A 15,164-nucleotide genomic window follows, 5' to 3' on the forward strand; every position below is an offset into this window, starting at 1 on the left:
AGATTTAAAGCCTAGCTGTTTCCTCCCTGAGTGATTTGTTTGTTGGGAGGTGTTAGCTGGCCCTGATTGTTTCCTGTCTGGAATTACCTTGTTTTCAGAGTGGTGTTGTTTGCGATATTTTATATGCTTCTACTGTCTGTGGCCCTGAGAAAACAGAGGATTGGCCAGACTACTTTCTTTATTTCTTTATTTCTTTATTACTGTCCTGGTTTTAGAGATTATATTGTTCTGCATTATTCTATCCTAGAAATTATTTCATATCAAAGTAGAATCTCACTTATCCAACATTCGCTTATACAATGTTCTGGATTATCCAACACAGTCTGCCTTTTCATAATCAATGTTTTTGTAGTCAGTGTTTCAAATTCATTGTGATATTTTACTGGTAAATTTGTAAATACAGTACAGTAGAGTCTCACTTATCCAACATAAGTGGGCTGGCAAAATGTTGGATAACCGAATATGTTGGATAATAAGGAGGCGTTAAGGAAAAGCCTATTAAATATCAAATTATGATTTTACAAATGAAACACCAAAACATCATGTTAGACAACAAATTAGGCAGAAAAAGTAGTTCAATACGCAGTAATGCAATGTAGTAATTACTGTATTTATGAATTTAGCACCAAAATATCACGATATATTGAAAACATTGACTACAAAAATGCGTTGGATAATCCAGAACATTGAATAAGCGAGTGTTGGATAAGTGAGACTCTACTGTAATTACTACATAGCATTACTGCGCATGGAACTACCTTTTCTGTCAAATTTGTTGTATAATATGATGTTTTGGTGCTTAATTTGTATAACGATTACCTAATTTGATGTTTAATCAGCTTTTCCTGAATCCCTTCTTATTATCCAACATATTCACTTATCCTGCCGGCCTGTTTACGTTGGATAAGTGAGACTCTAGTGTATATTTCTAATCTTATATTATCTGCTCAGAACTGGATTATATGAGGCCCCTTCTTCACAGCTGTATAAAATGCACACTGAAGTGGATTATATGGCAGTGTGGAGTCAAGATAATCCAGTGCAAAGCAGATAATATAAGATTATAAATAGGTTATATAGCTGTGTGGAAGGACCTTGAGTCTACACTGCCATATAATCCAGTGCAAATTAGATAATCTGTGGAAGAAGACTCAGTGAGGCCTAAATCAGCCTGTCCCCTAACTGAACCCTGGCTGTCCCTTGGTTGCTAGGCAACGAAGTGGGCAGAGATTAGCCCTCTAAACTGGCAGCAATTGGATAAAAAAAATTATTGCTCTCCCTCTAATTAGGACTTTATTTTTCTTTTCTTTTTGTTGTATCAACCTAGAGGCGTGGATGATGGGTTGTGTTGTCAAATTTCGAGGTTGGGGGGCCTGTAGTTTTGTTGTTTTGTCCCCTGCCCTGATGCCATCACTCTTTTATATATATAGATGGTGTTTACTTTTTTGCATGTCCTTAGGCACTTTGTGCCGTTTGTAAGGTGCTCCGAGTCCCTTTGGGGAGATGGTGGCAGGATAGAAGAATGAAGTTATGGTTATTATTAGTATTATTATGAGTTCCACATTCAACCCCATGACAGAAGGTGCAGAAGTCATTGCAAGAGTGTCTGCAGTGCTATAGTAATTACCAGCAAACTGGACGGGGTTTTTTGGGGGGGAATTGACCTTGATTTTTGGAGTTGTAGTTCTCTACATCTAAAAACCACTGTGAACCCAGCCTATGATGACACACAGACCCAACATATCCAACTTTGAATACTGATGGCAGTTTGGGGGTGATTGACCTAGGAATCCGGGAGCTGTAGTTCACCCGCATCCAGAGATCACTGAACCCACCCGGCGATGGATCCAGACCAAAATTGAGGCCCAATGTGACCATCTTTGAATACTGGCAGGCTTTGGGGAGGATTGGCCCCCGATTTTGGGAATTGTAGTTCACCCATATCATTATGCATTTTCCATTTAGAGCATGCATAGAATCGAAAATAAAAGGCAGGCTTTTTCTAATAAGTAGCATCACAAATGTCCTAACCCAGGCATCGCCGGGTACCTATGCTAGTCCCTATATCTGTCTTCCCTATCCATAATAAAAGTGAAATTATGTAATAATAATATAATAAAACTTTATTTTTATCCCACATCAATCTCCACAAGGAGACTCAGAGCAGTTGTATGTATGTATGTATGTTGCTGGGTCTCCCACTTCCACCAATGGGGAGCCTCCAAAGGCCCTCCCTCCCTCTAATGCCATTGCAGGTTATAGAGAGCGCCTCCAACATGTACCAGAGCCGGCCCGTGTCCTCCACAAACACAGTTCTGCCCACCATCCAAGGGAATGCTTTCCTATGGGGACAATTTCACCCTAGAGTTTATGTGTTCCCTCCACCACAGACATCCCAGTGTTTCTTACTCTCTGAATTGCTATGGTGTAGCGGAAGCCAGACTTCCCCTCTTCTCGGCTTGTCGTGTGTCTGAGCGGACGCAGTGGAAGTAGGAGACAGACAACTGGAGCTTTTTTCCAAAGAAAGCAGTTTACTAAAGTTCCTGCAGCTGCAGAGGTTCATCCCACGCACAACTAGATGCTGAAAAGGGAGAACCCCGCAGACAGGGTCAAGTGTCTATTTATACAATTCAGTGGGTTCAGTTTACGACCGCCCACATATCAAACTATTGGTGCATATTTGTGGTGCAGTATTACATTTCATTACTTTCGTTTCTCTCAAAACACATGATTTCGGGGAAATCATGTGATAACCCATCGGCTGTGTTCCTGGCCTGCTCGTACCTCCTTATATGGCCATTTCCTCCTACCCCTTCATTCCTGCCTTATTCCCCCATTTTTTTTTTTTCGAAGCGTGTATACAAAAGCTGAAGCAAACTAAATGAGCAGACTTATGGGTCCCTCCAATCCCTTCTAGCTTGCAGCCAAGCTATCTTTTCAGTGGAAAATGAGCGCAGAATAGCATTTGTACATAGTTTCATCACCAGAGGTAAACAACACATGAGGATTAAAAATATTAATCAGGTTTTAGAAAGGACATAGTCCACAGTAGAATTCTGATCTAGCCCAGTCATTTGGCTTCTTCCGATGATGGATTTGTTGCTATGGCCCGAGGTGGCCATTCACATACATGTCCAACTTTCAGGTCTTTTCAGTCTTTGGCATAAAGTCAAACTGGGGGTGTGTTTCCTCTTCCTTGATCAAAGGAATAATGTTCAGTTAATTTGAAGAAAGTTTCTTTGTCCAATCAAGTCTCTAGTCTCTAAGAATTGTCTCTGTGTAAAGAAAAGTCTGTAAAGAAAATCTCCATCTCTCACAGGGCTTTAGCTGTCATACCCAGTATACCCAGCGTGTGGCGTGGGGTAGACTTAAACTGTTTTGGATTCCAAAACAGGCCTTCCAGTAATAATGCCTTATGGATCTCCATTTTGGAAAACAGGCCTCTCAGTAACAATGCCTTATGGATCTCCAATTTAGGAACAGGAGTCCAAAAAGCTGAAAAAGAAAGCAGGAAGACAGTGAGAGAGAATGGGGGAGGGGGAACGGATTACCCATCTGTCGATCATCCTGTTCGGCATCACTTTTGTCTCAGCCAATCTTGTTGAAATCCCTTGTCTCTCCACGGGTGGGGCAGGTAGGCCACTATTCAGCTCCCAAACGACCCCTCCATGGCCTCTTGAGAAATGATTCCTCCATGGGCCTTCTTTCGCGATCCAGTAATCCTTTTTACTCTGGTCCTGCTGCAATGGTTAACTTATTTTATTCTTTGTCACATTGCCTCCGTGCTATATCCTCCTTTTGGCTTAAAAAGCAAGGTTGTTAGATGGCATATGAAAAAGTCCCTCATTGTCTCTCAAATCCGGCAAAAATCCGAATTATTTGCAATGTCCCGTTACAAACGGTCCTACCCAGGAGAGTTGGGTCAAAATAGAAAATTGTATGTTGTTGAGTTGGTCAGCCCTTACAGCCTCCAGCCTGATGCCACACTCCATCACAGCCTTAGCACTCAGCAACACCTATAGGCCCTCCCAGGCCTCTCAATAAACATGTCTCATAGACTTCTGGGTTTATCCCATACAGGAGTTCAGGACCTGTAGCAAAAAACAATGAGAGGGAAAAGAAGGGGAGGGAAATACTCATCCTTCCAGGCTGTATGGCTCTTGAAGCACTCTCTCTAGTCGTTTCGCTCACATCCACAGCAGGCCTCCTCAGAGGTTGTGCCTTTGACAACACACTCATCTGTCTTGAAATCCAACAAAATCTTTCTTCTCCACATCTTTTTCTTTCTTTTCCGCAAACGATTTAACAATCGTCTATCCACTTGCTGCAATGCAATCTTCCACTCCAGTCCTGCTGCAGTGTTAAACTTACTCAATTCCCCTTTTACACCGACTCGTTGAACAGATCAAAATTTGTTAGTAACACACGTTGAAAAGCCTCCTGCCGCTTCTCAAATCTGGCAAAATCCAGGCTGGGGGCGATGGAAAAATGCCCCTATTTGCATGATCTAATGTCCTGTTTACAAAAGTCTTAGTCCTCCCTTTCCGTAACCTTTAGAAAGAGTTGGGCCAAAATCACAAAGTCCAGAATCCAAATCTCACAAAATTATTATGAAGCAACATGAGAAGTAGCCAATTATATCATGTCTTTGGTTCTCAAAAGGATAACTTTTTATCACTTGGGCACTAGCTCCCTTTTTGAATAAAATGTCAATCAAAAATTTAAAAATCAATGTCAGTTCTTAATCCTTCTGTGTCAGAAATATGGGATCAATTTTTTTTTTTCCAAAAATAAATATTATTATTTTTTTTTTCAAAAATATTTTTTTTTGCACTGCCACCTTGTGACAGTTTTCCATACAAAGTCTCTACATCCAATAACTCCTCTCCTTGTCCTCTCCCTTCAACATCCATCTCCTTTCCAAAACATTCATTCACATTCCTTCTCCTTCTTCTTGACTCACCAAGATCACCTGTATTCCAAAGTGCTGCAAAAAAGAACCTCCAACATTTCCCTATAACCTGTAAGGGGTTTAAAATCTGTAGAACAGAAAAAAAAGGGGAGTAGCCCACAGAGGCTTGAGTTTTCAAAAGTGCACTTGTTCAGGCTCATTTTTTATTTTTTTTTTGAGATTCAATTTCTGGGCAGATGTCCAGCTCTTATCTGTTGTATCACCATGTTCTCTAAAAACACTGAAGCATTGTTCTTTCAAAACAAGGATTTTTTTTTTCTTCAAGCCTAAGACCATTTTTTTTTCCAAAAAAAAAAATATCTACAGCTTCCGAATTGCTTCTGAACAAATCTACTAACATTGTTTATAACTCTTTATGCATTTTGAATTCAACACATACATCTCATTCACACAAGGTCCACAGGAATTCTGATTAGTGGTTAGTTGTTTAGATAAAGTCACACACTCTCTCTCAGCTCATGAAACATTCTCACCCAGTTGTCCCAAAATAAGTCCAAAGCAAGGATTTAAGATCCAGGTGAAAGACAGAACCCCAATATATATATATATACACATTTACATCATCATTTTCTTTCTTTCTTTTCATATTAAATTCACATTACATTTTTAAAACTTCACTAGTTCACAGCGACTTTCATTGACCTTGGCTGTCCACTGGAATTCCATTATCTTTCTCTGGGCATTTCGCCTGAGTTTAACAAGAATGACAGGGCGTTTTTACCTTGGACTGTCTGCCAAGATTTTCCCACTATCTTTTTTGGCATGAGGCCCAGGTGCAAAGGAAAACTTTTTAAGAAAACAGCCTTCGTTCCTCAGAAATAACAAGGAAAACTCCTTTGAAAGACAGTTTCTGAGCCTCAACACCACTTTAACAGCCTCCCTCCCTTTTTCTCGCCTCTCTGCAGCTTGTCAGCAAAAGCAAACTAACACAGACAGATTTTTTCAACCGTAATAAAACATTTCTAGATATTTGTGCTCAACATTTTTTGTGTAAATCTATAGACTCATTTTTCATTTTCACTTCAATATTACCACGAAACATGCAGAACTTGAAACTCATTATTCCCCACACATGACAAAGAAATCAAACAGTTTTTTTTTCTTTTCCTTTCCCCGGGAGTTGCGACTCCTCATGAGCCCTGCACGACTTGGTCTTGGGGCACCCTCACAAGTCTTGTTCTCTGGGGAATTCCTTCTACGGCTCTACTTGCAACTGAGCCGAAATTGTCTAACATACACTGTAATGGGGTGGTGGATTTGAACCCACTGCCTCCCATCCTGCCTAATAGAGGGGACTGCCTTGGACTGGGCACCTGGACACTCAACGGTGTGTGTCAGGAATCACAAGACAGAACCCCTTTATACCTCCCTGGGAACCTTTGTGTCCCTCCCGGCGCTGGTAACTGTGTTCCCTTAGTGTCTCATTTAACCACTATACTTGCCAGATTGCTGTAGACGTCGGACCAACCTTCGCCCCTGGACTTTTCCCTGGATCCTTTTCCTCCTGGCTGGTTTCTTTGGAACCTCGCTGTCGTTGCGGCTCCCACCGTCGGCCAGCGTTGGCATCAGAGGCAAGTACCGCAGCCGGTCTTACAATATTCAGGGGCCCCTTCTCGTCTCACGGTAGTTGCCTCTGGCCCCCACCGCCGAGTTGGGACCGTCCCGCCAACGGGATCCGTCTCCGATCTCCTGGCCCGTCTTATTGTGGAATCACGTCGGGGTCACCAGAAAATGTAGCGGAAGCCAGACTTCCCCTCTTCTCGGCTTGTCGTGTGTCTGAGCGGACGCAGTGGAAGTAGGAGACAGACAACTGGAGCTTTTTTCCAAAGAAAGCAGTTTACTAAAGTTCCTGCAGCTGCAGAGGTTCATCCCACGCACAACTAGATGCTGAAAAGGGAGAACCCCGCAGACAGGGTCAAGTGTCTATTTATACAATTCAGTGGGTTCAGTTTACGACCGCCCACATATCAAACTATTGGTGCATATTTGTGGTGCAGTATTACATTTCATTACTTTCGTTTCTCTCAAAACACATGATTTCGGGGAAATCATGTGATAACCCATCGGCTGTGTTCCTGGCCTGCTCGTACCTCCTTATATGGCCATTTCCTCCTACCCCTTCATTCCTGCCTTATTCCCCCATTTTTTTTTTTCGAAGCGTGTATACAAAAGCTGAAGCAAACTAAATGAGCAGACTTATGGGTCCCTCCAATCCCTTCTAGCTTGCAGCCAAGCTATCTTTTCAGTGGAAAATGAGCGCAGAATAGCATTTGTACATAGTTTCATCACCAGAGGTAAACAACACATGAGGATTAAAAATATTAATCAGGTTTTAGAAAGGACATAGTCCACAGTAGAATTCTGATCTAGCCCAGTCATTTGGCTTCTTCCGATGATGGATTTGTTGCTATGGCCCGAGGTGGCCATTCACATACATGTCCAACTTTCAGGTCTTTTCAGTCTTTGGCATAAAGTCAAACTGGGGGTGTGTTTCCTCTTCCTTGATCAAAGGAATAATGTTCAGTTAATTTGAAGAAAGTCTCTTTGTCCAATCAAGTCTCTAGTCTCTAAGAATTGTCTCTGTGTAAAGAAAAGTCTGTAAAGAAAATCTCCATCTCTCACAGGGCTTTAGCTGTCATACCCAGTATACCCAGCGTGTGGCGTGGGGTAGACTTAAACTGTTTTGGATTCCAAAACAGGCCTTCCAGTAATAATGCCTTATGGATCTCCATTTTGGAAAACAGGCCTCTCAGTAACAATGCCTTATGGATCTCCAATTTAGGAACAGGAGTCCAAAAAGCTGAAAAAGAAAGCAGGAAGACAGTGAGAGAGAATGGGGGAGGGGGAACGGATTACCCATCTGTCGATCATCCTGTTCGGCATCACTTTTGTCTCAGCCAATCTTGTTGAAATCCCTTGTCTCTCCACGGGTGGGGCAGGTAGGCCACTATTCAGCTCCCAAACGACCCCTCCATGGCCTCTTGAGAAATGATTCCTCCATGGGCCTTCTTTCGCGATCCAGTAATCCTTTTTACTCTGGTCCTGCTGCAATGGTTAACTTATTTTATTCTTTGTCACATTGCCTCCGTGCTATATCCTCCTTTTGGCTTAAAAAGCAAGGTTGTTAGATGGCATATGAAAAAGTCCCTCATTGTCTCTCAAATCCGGCAAAAATCCGAATTATTTGCAATGTCCCGTTACAAACGGTCCTACCCAGGAGAGTTGGGTCAAAATAGAAAATTGTATGTTGTTGAGTTGGTCAGCCCTTACAGCCTCCAGCCTGATGCCACACTCCATCACAGCCTTAGCACTCAGCAACACCTATAGGCCCTCCCAGGCCTCTCAATAAACATGTCTCATAGACTTCTGGGTTTATCCCATACAGGAGTTCAGGACCTGTAGCAAAAAACAATGAGAGGGAAAAGAAGGGGAGGGAAATACTCATCCTTCCAGGCTGTATGGCTCTTGAAGCACTCTCTCTAGTCGTTTCGCTCACATCCACAGCAGGCCTCCTCAGAGGTTGTGCCTTTGACAACACACTCATCTGTCTTGAAATCCAACAAAATCTTTCTTCTCCACATCTTTTTCTTTCTTTTCCGCAAACGATTTAACAATCGTCTATCCACTTGCTGCAATGCAATCTTCCACTCCAGTCCTGCTGCAGTGTTAAACTTACTCAATTCCCCTTTTACACCGACTCGTTGAACAGATCAAAATTTGTTAGTAACACACGTTGAAAAGCCTCCTGCCGCTTCTCAAATCTGGCAAAATCCAGGCTGGGGGCGATGGAAAAATGCCCCTATTTGCATGATCTAATGTCCTGTTTACAAAAGTCTTAGTCCTCCCTTTCCGTAACCTTTAGAAAGAGTTGGGCCAAAATCACAAAGTCCAGAATCCAAATCTCACAAAATTATTATGAAGCAACATGAGAAGTAGCCAATTATATCATGTCTTTGGTTCTCAAAAGGATAACTTTTTATCACTTGGGCACTAGCTCCCTTTTTGAATAAAATGTCAATCAAAAATTTAAAAATCAATGTCAGTTCTTAATCCTTCTGTGTCAGAAATATGGGATCAATTTTTTTTTTCCAAAAATAAATATTATTATTTTTTTTTCAAAAATATTTTTTTTTGCACTGCCACCTTGTGACAGTTTTCCATACAAAGTCTCTACATCCAATAACTCCTCTCCTTGTCCTCTCCCTTCAACATCCATCTCCTTTCCAAAACATTCATTCACATTCCTTCTCCTTCTTCTTGACTCACCAAGATCACCTGTATTCCAAAGTGCTGCAAAAAAGAACCTCCAACATTTCCCTATAACCTGTAAGGGGTTTAAAATCTGTAGAACAGAAAAAAAAGGGGAGTAGCCCACAGAGGCTTGAGTTTTCAAAAGTGCACTTGTTCAGGCTCATTTTTTATTTTTTTTTTGAGATTCAATTTCTGGGCAGATGTCCAGCTCTTATCTGTTGTATCACCATGTTCTCTAAAAACACTGAAGCATTGTTCTTTCAAAACAAGGATTTTTTTTTTCTTCAAGCCTAAGACCATTTTTTTTTCCAAAAAAAAAAATATCTACAGCTTCCGAATTGCTTCTGAACAAATCTACTAACATTGTTTATAACTCTTTATGCATTTTGAATTCAACACATACATCTCATTCACACAAGGTCCACAGGAATTCTGATTAGTGGTTAGTTGTTTAGATAAAGTCACACACTCTCTCTCAGCTCATGAAACATTCTCACCCAGTTGTCCCAAAATAAGTCCAAAGCAAGGATTTAAGATCCAGGTGAAAGACAGAACCCCAATATATATATATATACACATTTACATCATCATTTTCTTTCTTTTTTTTCATATTAAATTCACATTACATTTTTAAAACTTCACTAGTTCACAGCGGCTTTCATTGACCTTGGCTGTCCACTGGAATTCCATTATCTTTCTCTGGGCATTTCGCCTGAGTTTAACAAGAATGACAGGGCGTTTTTACCTTGGACTGTCTGCCAAGATTTTCCCACTATCTTTTTTGGCATGAGGCCCAGGTGCAAAGGAAAACTTTTTAAGAAAACAGCCTTCGTTCCTCAGAAATAACAAGGAAAACTCCTTTGAAAGACAGTTTCTGAGCCTCAACACCACTTTAACAGCCTCCCTCCCTTTTTCTCGCCTCTCTGCAGCTTGTCAGCAAAAGCAAACTAACACAGACAGATTTTTTCAACCGTAATAAAACATTTCTAGATATTTGTGCTCAACATTTTTTGTGTAAATCTATAGACTCATTTTTCATTTTCACTTCAATATTACCACGAAACATGCAGAACTTGAAACTCATTATTCCCCACACATGACAAAGAAATCAAACAGTTTTTTTTTTCTTTTCCTTTCCCCGGGAGTTGCGACTCCTCATGAGCCCTGCACGACTTGGTCTTGGGGCACCCTCACAAGTCTTGTTCTCTGGGGAATTCCTTCTACGGCTCTACTTGCAACTGAGCCGAAATTGTCTAACATACACTGTAATGGGGTGGTGGATTTGAACCCACTGCCTCCCATCCTGCCTAATAGAGGGGACTGCCTTGGACTGGGCACCTGGACACTCAACGGTGTGTGTCAGGAATCACAAGACAGAACCCCTTTATACCTCCCTGGGAACCTTTGTGTCCCTCCCGGCGCTGGTAACTGTGTTCCCTTAGTGTCTCATTTAACCACTATACTTGCCAGATTGCTGTAGACGTCGGACCAACCTTCGCCCCTGGACTTTTCCCTGGATCCTTTTCCTCCTGGCTGGTTTCTTTGGAACCTCGCTGTCGTTGCGGCTCCCACCGTCGGCCGGCGTTGGCATCAGAGGCAAGTACCGCAGCCGGTCTTACAATATTCAGGGGCCCCTTCTCGTCTCACGGTAGTTGCCTCTGGCCCCCACCGCCGAGTTGGGACCGTCCCGCCAACGGGATCCGTCTCCGATCTCCTGGCCCGTCTTATTGTGGAATCACGTCGGGGTCACCAGAAAATGTAGCGGAAGCCAGACTTCCCCTCTTCTCGGCTTGTCGTGTGTCTGAGCGGACGCAGTGGAAGTAGGAGACAGACAACTGGAGCTTTTTTCCAAAGAAAGCAGTTTACTAAAGTTCCTGCAGCTGCAGAGGTTCATCCCACGCACAACTAGATGCTGAAAAGGGAGAACCCCGCAGACAGGGTCAAGTGTCTATTTATACAATTCAGTGGGTTCAGTTTACGACCGCCCACATATCAAACCATTGGTGCATATTTGTGGTGCAGTATTACATTTCATTACTTTCGTTTCTCTCAAAACACATGATTTCGGGGAAATCATGTGATAACCCATCGGCTGTGTTCCTGGCCTGCTCGTACCTCCTTATATGGCCATTTCCTCCTACCCCTTCATTCCTGCCTTATTCCCCCATTTTTTTTTTTTCGAAGCGTGTATACAAAAGCTGAAGCAAACTAAATGAGCAGACTTATGGGTCCCTCCAATCCCTTCTAGCTTGCAGCCAAGCTATCTTTTCAGTGGAAAATGAGCGCAGAATAGCATTTGTACATAGTTTCATCACCAGAGGTAAACAACACATGAGGATTAAAAATATTAATCAGGTTTTAGAAAGGACATAGTCCACAGTAGAATTCTGATCTAGCCCAGTCATTTGGCTTCTTCCGATGATGGATTTGTTGCTATGGCCCGAGGTGGCCATTCACATACATGTCCAACTTTCAGGTCTTTTCAGTCTTTGGCATAAAGTCAAACTGGGGGTGTGTTTCCTCTTCCTTGATCAAAGGAATAATGTTCAGTTAATTTGAAGAAAGTCTCTTTGTCCAATCAAGTCTCTAGTCTCTAAGAATTGTCTCTGTGTAAAGAAAAGTCTGTAAAGAAAATCTCCATCTCTCACAGGGCTTTAGCTGTCATACCCAGTATACCCAGCGTGTGGCGTGGGGTAGACTTAAACTGTTTTGGATTCCAAAACAGGCCTTCCAGTAATAATGCCTTATGGATCTCCATTTTGGAAAACAGGCCTCTCAGTAACAATGCCTTATGGATCTCCAATTTAGGAACAGGAGTCCAAAAAGCTGAAAAAGAAAGCAGGAAGACAGTGAGAGAGAATGGGGGAGGGGGAACGGATTACCCATCTGTCGATCATCCTGTTCGGCATCACTTTTGTCTCAGCCAATCTTGTTGAAATCCCTTGTCTCTCCACGGGTGGGGCAGGTAGGCCACTATTCAGCTCCCAAACGACCCCTCCATGGCCTCTTGAGAAATGATTCCTCCATGGGCCTTCTTTCGCGATCCAGTAATCCTTTTTACTCTGGTCCTGCTGCAATGGTTAACTTATTTTATTCTTTGTCACATTGCCTCCGTGCTATATCCTCCTTTTGGCTTAAAAAGCAAGGTTGTTAGATGGCATATGAAAAAGTCCCTCATTGTCTCTCAAATCCGGCAAAAATCCGAATTATTTGCAATGTCCCGTTACAAACGGTCCTACCCAGGAGAGTTGGGTCAAAATAGAAAATTGTATGTTGTTGAGTTGGTCAGCCCTTACAGCCTCCAGCCTGATGCCACACTCCATCACAGCCTTAGCACTCAGCAACACCTATAGGCCCTCCCAGGCCTCTCAATAAACATGTCTCATAGACTTCTGGGTTTATCCCATACAGGAGTTCAGGACCTGTAGCAAAAAACAATGAGAGGGAAAAGAAGGGGAGGGAAATACTCATCCTTCCAGGCTGTATGGCTCTTGAAGCACTCTCTCTAGTCGTTTCGCTCACATCCACAGCAGGCCTCCTCAGAGGTTGTGCCTTTGACAACACACTCATCTGTCTTGAAATCCAACAAAATCTTTCTTCTCCACATCTTTTTCTTTCTTTTCCGCAAACGATTTAACAATCGTCTATCCACTTGCTGCAATGCAATCTTCCACTCCAGTCCTGCTGCAGTGTTAAACTTACTCAATTCCCCTTTTACACCGACTCGTTGAACAGATCAAAATTTGTTAGTAACACACGTTGAAAAGCCTCCTGCCGCTTCTCAAATCTGGCAAAATCCAGGCTGGGGGCGATGGAAAAATGCCCCTATTTGCATGATCTAATGTCCCGTTTACAAAAGTCTTAGTCCTCCCTTTCCGTAACCTTTAGAAAGAGTTGGGCCAAAATCACAAAGTCCAGAATCCAAATCTCACAAAATTATTATGAAGCAACATGAGAAGTAGCCAATTATATCATGTCTTTGGTTCTCAAAAGGATAACTTTTTATCACTTGGGCACTAGCTCCCTTTTTGAATAAAATGTCAATCAAAAATTTAAAAATCAATGTCAGTTCTTAATCCTTCTGTGTCAGAAATATGGGATCAATTTTTTTTTTCCAAAAATAAATATTATTATTTTTTTTTCAAAAATATTTTTTTTTGCACTGCCACCTTGTGACAGTTTTCCATACAAAGTCTCTACATCCAATAACTCCTCTCCTTGTCCTCTCCCTTCAACATCCATCTCCTTTCCAAAACATTCATTCACATTCCTTCTCCTTCTTCTTGACTCACCAAGATCACCTGTATTCCAAAGTGCTGCAAAAAAGAACCTCCAACATTTCCCTATAACCTGTAAGGGGTTTAAAATCTGTAGAACAGAAAAAAAAGGGGAGTAGCCCACAGAGGCTTGAGTTTTCAAAAGTGCACTTGTTCAGGCTCATTTTTTATTTATTTTTTTGAGATTCAATTTCTGGGCAGATGTCCAGCTCTTATCTGTTGTATCACCATGTTCTCTAAAAACACTGAAGCATTGTTCTTTCAAAACAAGGATTTTTTTTTTCTTCAAGCCTAAGACCATTTTTTTTTCCAAAAAAAAAAATATCTACAGCTTCCGAATTGCTTCTGAACAGGGAGAACCCCGCAGACAGGGTCAAGTGTCTATTTATACAATTCAGTGGGTTCAGTTTACGACCGCCCACATATCAAACTATTGGTGCATATTTGTGGTGCAGTATTACATTTCATTACTTTCGTTTCTCTCAAAACACATGATTTCGGGGAAATCATGTGATAACCCATCGGCTGTGTTCCTGGCCTGCTCGTACCTCCTTATATGGCCATTTCCTCCTACCCCTTCATTCCTGCCTTAATGGAATTTGCATGATCCCACCCACTGCATCTTCCATAACCCTTTCCTAAACAGACCGGAATTGATCAGCAACAAAGCATACTGGAGGGGTTTGGAGGACTGGCTCAACGTAACGGGTCTTGGCACACAGACCTGACAGGCCCAACTTGGAATACCAGTGGGTGTGGAGGGGATTGGCCTTAGAAGTTGGGAGTTATGGTTCACCCAGACCCACAGTGCACTGTCAGTGGGGGTTCTGTGACCCCCCACTGACAGATCTGGACCAAACAAGGCACACAGACCCCACATGCCCAACAGAATGTAATAGAGGGTTTTTTTTGGGGGGGGGGGACACTGATACATCATGGTAGAAGTAGTAGTTCACCCAGGGCCAGACGGAGATAATTTTAAATATTAAGCGGGGGTGGGGGAAAGCGCCCCCCCCCCGCTGGCGCTGCAGGAGGCGTGGCCATGTGCAGGAGGAACATGGCCACGCCTCCCGCGGCGCCGGCGGGCCCCGCCTCCCACGCTGCAGCGTGGGAGGCGGGGTCAGGGTGAGTAGCGCAGGAGGCGGGGCCAGGGTTGACCCCGCCTCCCGCGCTACTCACCCTCGCCCAGCTGGCCTTTTCCAGCTGGCCAGTCTGCAGCGGAGGTCCCTCCAGGAGGTCCCTCCAGCTGGAAAAGGCCAGATGGGCGAGGCGGGGCCAGGGCACGCTGGGCGGGAGGCGGGGCACCGGCCTGATGGTGCCCCGCCTCCCGCCCAATGCGCCCTGGCCTTGCCCAGCCGGCAGCAGCCATGTGGAGCTTGCTCGTCACTGAACAGGCCTTCTTGTTCACCGGCGAGCGAGCCCATGGTCCCCGCTGGGGCGGGGAAAGCCTGACGGCGCCCCCCGGGGACCTGCGCCCGAGGCAGCCGCCTCACGTGGCCTCCATGGTGGGGCCGGCCCTGAGTTCACCCCTCATCTAGGGAGCACTCTGAATTCCACTGATAACCGATATGAACCTAATCTGGCACCAGAGTGGAAGTCGTAGTTCACCCTGCATCCAAAGAGCACTTTGAACCCAACCAATGATGGATCTAGACCAAACTTGG

This window comes from Anolis carolinensis, chromosome 2 (assembly GCF_035594765.1).
Source record: "Anolis carolinensis isolate JA03-04 chromosome 2, rAnoCar3.1.pri, whole genome shotgun sequence".
Classification (NCBI taxonomy): Eukaryota; Metazoa; Chordata; class Lepidosauria; order Squamata; family Dactyloidae; genus Anolis; species Anolis carolinensis.